Here is a 6,401-nt window from a genome sequence, read left to right on the forward strand (position 1 = left end):
CGATTATAATCAGGGATGGTCAGGAGGGCAGAATTAGAGGAGCACAGAGATCTCGGGGGGTTGTGGGGCTGGAGGAGGTTACAGAGATAGGGAGGGGCGAGGGCCATGGAGGGATTTGAAGACCAGGATGAGAATTTTGAAATCAAGGCGTTGCTTAACCGGGAGCCAAAGTAGGTCAGCGAGCACAGGGGGTGGTGGGTGAGCGGGACTTGGTGCGAGTTAGGACATGGGTCAGCGAGCACAGGGGGTGATGGGTGAGCGGGACTTGGTGCGAGTTAGGAAACGGGGCAGTGAGCACAGGGGGTGATGGGTGAGCGGGACTCGGTGCGAGTTAGGACACGGGTAGCCGAGTTTTGGATGACCTCCAGTTTACGTAGGGTAGAATGTGGGAGGCTGGCCAGGAGTGCGTTGCAATAGTCAAGTGTAGAGGTAACTAAGACACGGACAAAGCGCAGTCAATAATCCCCACACACAGAGTGATCCACAAACCATCATCTGCTCCCGAAACAATCAGTTTGATTTTTCTTTTGGTAATTTCATCGGAATCTGAAACGAAAACCAGTTTTTGATTATAAAATGGGAAATGAATGTGAAAGGTTCACAATGATTATTATTTGCTGATGAAGTTAGAAAATAGGGAGATATTAGAATAATAAATCTAGATACCTCGAGCCTCAGAGTGACTGTCCTTTTCTAAAGAATCTGGAACAGAAGGAACAGAATTTCAGTTCACCAATCACAGGACAGTCTCCGTGTCCAGTTATAGAATCGATCCTCCTGTGCGGGAGGGGTTAATTCCCCCCTCACTCTCTCCTCACACACCGGGGTCTTCTCTAAAGCACCGTCAATAATCACAGGGCAACTCCCAGATTTAGATTTGGCCTCCCAGGTCGGGCAGTCAATGAGAGAATCTCGAGTTAGCAGGCAGGTACAGCAAGCAGTTAGGAATGTAGATGGTATGTTAGCCTTTATTGTAAGGGGTTGGTGTACAAGAGTAAGGAAGTCTTGGTGTAATTATACAGGGCTTTGGTGGGTGCACACCTGGAGTACTGTGCACAGGTCAGGTCTCCTTATCTGCGGAAGGATACACTTGCCTTAGAGGGAGTGCAGCAAAAGTTGATTGGATCGATTCCTGGGAGGAGAGGGTTGTCCTATGAGGAGAGATTGATTAGATTGGGCCCATACTCTCTGGAGTTTAGAAGAATGAGAGGTGACCTCATTGTAAAATACAAGATTATGAGGGGGCTTGACAAGGTGGATGCAGAGAGGATGTTTCCACTGATGGGGGAGACTAGAACTAGGGGGCATAATATTAGAATAAGGGGCCACCCATTTAAAACAGAGATAAGGAGAAATTTCTTCTCAGAAGGTTGTGAATCTGTGGATCTGGGTCATTGAATAAATTTGACAGAAATAGACAGTTTCTTAAACACTAAGGGAATGTAAGAGGTTATCGGGAGCGGGCGGGAAAGTGGAGTTGAGGTGGAAGATCAGCCGTGATCTCATTGAATGGCGGAGCAGGCTCGGGGGCCGAATGGCCGACTCCTGCTCCTAATTCTGATGAAGTTGTGGAATGGAGAAAGAGCAGACAGACTGACACTGGCCCGGCACACTCCCCGTTCAATAAAACCCACAATTGTCCACTCACTGGCATTGTGGTTGTTCCTGTTCCGTTTTCCAATTTCATCCGAATCTGAATGGAGAATAAGAAAGCGAGATTTGTTGAGTGAGGATTGGACGTGAAATGGAAAGGTGAGTGAGCGGGCTGACCCATTGGGCTGTGGGTAAGGGGGTGTGAAGGGGCAGTGAGTGAGCCAGGGGCTCGGTGTTTCCCACACAGACCCCAGCCCAGTCTCCCGGGTCACCTGAGCGCTTTGGTGTGGTCCTCAGGACCCGACCCATCGCCCCGAGACTCGGCCATTCCGGGACCTGGGCTCAGAACCTGGACTGGATCCAGAGTGAGCGAGTGGCTCTGCACTGGGAGTGGCTCGGGATCCAGTAGCAGGAAGCTGCCGACTCCATTCATAGAAACAGAGAAACATAGAAAGCTGGTGCAGGAGTAGGCCATTCGGCTCTTCGAGCCTGCACCGCCATTGAATATGATCATGGCTGATCATGTAACTTCACTACCCCATTCCTGCTTTCTCTCCATACCCCTTGATCCCTTTAGCCGTAAGGAAATATCTAACTCCCTCTTGAATATATCCAACGAACTGGCCTCAACAACTCTCTGCGGTAGAGAATTCCACAGGTTAACAACTCTCTGAGTGAAAAAGTTTCTCCTCATCTCGGTCCTAAATGGCCTACCCCTTATCCTTAGACTGTGTCCCCTGGTTCTGGAATTTCCCCAACATTGGGAACATTCTTCCTGCATCTAATCTGTCCAGTCCCATCAGAATTTTATACGTTTCGATGAGATTCCCTCTCATTCTGCTAAACTCCAGTGAATACAGGCCCAGTCGATCCAGTCTCTCCTCATATGTCAGTCCTGCCATCCTGGGAATCAGTCTGGTGAACCTTCGCTGCACTCCCTCAATAGCAAGAACGTCCTTCCTCAGATTAGGAGACCAAAACTGAAGACAATATTCCAGGTGAGGCCTCACCAAGGCCCTGTACAACTGCAGTAAGACCTCCCTGCTCCTATACTCAAATCCCCTAGTTATGAAGGCCAACATAACATTTGCCTTCTTCACCGCCTGCTGTACCTGCATGCCAACTTTCAATGATTCATGTACCATGACACCCAGGTCTCGTTGCACCTGCCCAAAAAGGGCCACTGTACAGCAAAATTCTAAAAGGACAAAGGGTGTTAAAAGAACAAGCCTGAAGGCTTTGTGTCTTAATGCAAGGAGTATCCGCAATAAGGTGGATGAATTAACAGCAAATAGATGTTAACAAATATGATGTGATTGGGATTACGGAGACGTGGCTCCAGGATGATCAGGGCTGGGAACTCAACATCCAGGGGTATTCAACATTCAGGAAAGATAGAATAAAAGGAAAAGGAGGTGGGGTAGCATTGCTGGTTAAAGAGGAGATTAATGCAATAGTTAGGAAGGACATTAGCTTGGATGATGTGGAATCTATATGGGTAGAGCTACAGAATACCAAAGGGCAAAAAACGTTAGTGGGAGTTGTGTACAGACCTCCAAACAGTAGTAGTGATGTTGGGGAGGGCATCAAACATGAAATTAGGAGTGCATGCAATAAAGGTGCAGCAGTTATAATGGGTGACTTTAATATGCACATAGATTGGGCTAACCAAACTGGAAGCAATACGGTGGAGGAGGATTTCCTGGAGTGCATAAGGGATGTTTTTTTAGACCAATATGTCGAGGAACCAACTAGGGGGGAGGCCATCTTAGACTGGGTGTTGTGTAATGAGAGAGGATTAATTAGCAATCTCGTTGTGCGAGGCCCCTTGGGGAAGAGTGACCATAATATGGTGGAATTCTGCATTAGGATGGAGAATGAAACAGTTAATTCAGAGACCATGGTCCAGAAATTAAAGAAGGGTAACTTTGAAGGTATGAGGCGTGAATTGGCTAGGATATATTGGCGAATGATACTTAAGGGGTTGACTGTGGATGGGCAATGGCAGACATTTAGAGACCGCATGGATGAACTACAACAATTGTACATTCCTGTCTGTCGTAAAAATAAAAAAGGGAAGGTGGCTCAACCGTGGCTATCCAGGGAAATCAGGGATAATATTAAAGCCAAGGAAGTGGCATACAAATTGGCCAGAAATAGCAGCGAACCCGGGGACTGAGAGAAATTTAGAACTCAGCAGAGGAGGACAAAGGGTTTGATTAGGGCAGGGAAAATGGAGTACGAGAAGAAGCTTGCAGGGAACATTAAGACGGATTGCAAAAGTTTCTATAGATATGTAAAGAGAAAAAGGTTAGTAAAGACAAACGTAGGTCCCCTGCAGTCAGAATCAGGGGAAGTCATAACGGGGAACAAAGAAATAGCGGACCAATTGAACAAGTACTTTGGTTCGGTATTCACTGAGGAGGACACAAACAACCTTCCGGATATAAAAGGGGTCGGAGGGTCTAGTAAGGAGGAGGAACTGAGGGAAATCCTTATTAGTCGGGAAATTGTGTTGGGGAAATTGATGGGATTGAAGGCTGATAAATCCCCAGGGCCTGATGGACTGCATCCCAGAGTACTTAAGGAGGTGGCCTTGGAAATAGTGGATGCATTGACAGTCATTTTCCAACATTCCATTGACTCTGGATCAGTTCCTATGGAGTGGAGGGTAGCCAATGTAACCCCACTTTTTAAAAAAGGAGGGAGAGAGAAAACAGGGAATTATAGACCGGTCAGCCTGACATCGGTAGTGGGTAAAATGATGGAATCAATGATTAAGGATGTCATAGCTGTGCATTTGGAAAGAGGTGATATGATAGGTCCAAGTCAGCATGGGTTTGTGAAAGGGAAATCATGCTTGACAAATCTTCTGGAATTTTTTGAGGATGTTTCCAGTGGAGTGGACAAGGGAGAACCAGTTGATGTGGTATATTTGGACTTTCAGAAGGCTTTCGACAAGGTCCCACACAAGAGATTAATGTGCAAAGTTAAAGCACATGGGATTGGGGGTAGTGTGCTGACATGGATTGAGAACTGGTTGTCAGACAGGAAGCAAAGAGTAGGAGTAAATGGGGACTTTTCAGAATGGCAGGCAGTGACTAGTGGGGTACCGCAAGGTTCTGTGCTGAGGCCCCAGCTGTTTACACTGTACATTAATGATTTAGACGAGGGGATTAAATGTAGTATCTCCAAATTTGCGGATGACACTAAGTTGGGTGGCAGTGTGAGCTGCAAGGAGGATGCTATGAGGCTGCAGAGCGACTTGGATAGGTTAGGTGAGTGGGCAAATGCATGGCAGATAAAGTATAATGTGGATAAATGTGAGGTTATCCACTTTGGTGGTAAAAACAGAGAGACAGACTATTATCTGAATGGTGACAGATTAGGAAAAGGGGAGGTGCAAAGAGACCTGGGTGTCATGGTACATCAGTCATTGAAGGTTGGCATGCAGGTACAGCAGGCGGTTAAGAAAGCAAATGGCATGTTGGCCTTCATAGCAAGGGGATTTGAGTACAGGGGCAGGGAGGTGTTGCTACAATTGTACAGGGCCTTGGTGAGGCCACACCTGGAGAGTGGTGAACCTGTGGAATTCTCTACCAAAGAAAGTTGTTGAGGCCAATTCACTAAATATATTCAAAAAGGAGTTAGATGAAGTCCTTACTACTAGGGGAATCAAGGGAAAATGTGAGAAAGCAGGAATGGGGTACTGAAGTTGCATGTTCAGCCATGAACTCATTGAATGGCGGTGCAGGCTAGAAGGGCCGAATGGCCTACTCCTGCACCTATTTTCTATGTTTCTATGTTTCTATCCTAATCTGTCACCATTCAGATAATATTCTGCCTTCATGTTTTTGCCACCAAAGTGGATAACCTCACATTTATCCACATTATACTGCATCTGCCATGTATTTGCCCACTCACCTAACCTGTCCAAGTCACCCTGCAGCCTCTGAGCATCCTCCTCACAGCTCACACCACCACCCAGCTTAGTGCCATCTGCAAACTTGGAGATATTACTCTCAATTCCTTCATCTAAATCATTGAGATATATTGTAAATAGCTGGGGTCCCAGCACTGAGCCCTGTTGGAAAATGATCACCAATGCATCCACTATTTCTAGAGCCACTTCCTTAAGTACTCTGGGATGAAGACTATCAGGCCCCGGGGATTTATCGGCCTTCAATAATATCAATTTCCCGACACAATTTCGCTACTAATAAGGATTTCCTTCAGTTCCTCTCGCTCGCTTGACCCTTGGTTCCCTAGTATTTCCGAAATGGTCTTTGTGTCTTCCTTCGTGAAGACAGAACCAAAGTGTGGTCACGGCAATCTGTGGTCACACCCCGACAATCGGTGCTGGATTATTGTAATATCAGAGGCAATACCTGTCTCCACAGACCGGCTCTCCTTCTGGGCAGAATCTGGAACAGAAGGAACAGAATTTCAGTTCACCAATCACAGGACAGTCTCCGTGTCCAGTTATCAGAATGGGTTTAAAACTGTCGCTCCGTTTTAATGAGATTTCAATGTGTAACCGCGACGTGTGGGGGAAAGATCGGGATCAATACCTTTAGTATCCGGCCCACTCTCATTCTCTGCAGAGTCTGAAACACAAGGAACACAGTTTCAGTTCCCAGACCACACGCTCAGTTACCCGAATGATTTACAAAGCTCCCGCTCCCAGTGCAAACACCGACACACTCAGCACTCATAACAACAGAAGAAATAGGAGCAGGAGTCGGCCATTCGGCCCCTCGAGCCTGCTCCGCCATTCAATCAGATCATGGCTGAACTTCGACCTTAAC

At 46.8% G+C, this 6,401-nt stretch overlaps 1 long non-coding RNA gene across 1 annotated transcript; it reads right to left on the reverse strand.

Moving 5' to 3' along the window:
• Positions 1–673: 673 nt before the first annotated feature.
• LOC139230555 (uncharacterized) lies at positions 674–6,019 on the reverse strand. The gene is made up of 3 exons (XR_011587950.1): positions 5,982–6,019; positions 1,649–1,693; positions 674–702 (listed from the first exon to the last, which is right to left on the reverse strand). It is a non-coding gene; the product is annotated as an uncharacterized lncRNA (long non-coding RNA).
• Between the last annotated feature and the right edge of the window lie 382 nt (positions 6,020–6,401).

This window comes from Pristiophorus japonicus, chromosome 19 (genome assembly GCF_044704955.1).
Source record: "Pristiophorus japonicus isolate sPriJap1 chromosome 19, sPriJap1.hap1, whole genome shotgun sequence".
Taxonomy (NCBI): Eukaryota; Metazoa; Chordata; class Chondrichthyes; family Pristiophoridae; genus Pristiophorus; species Pristiophorus japonicus.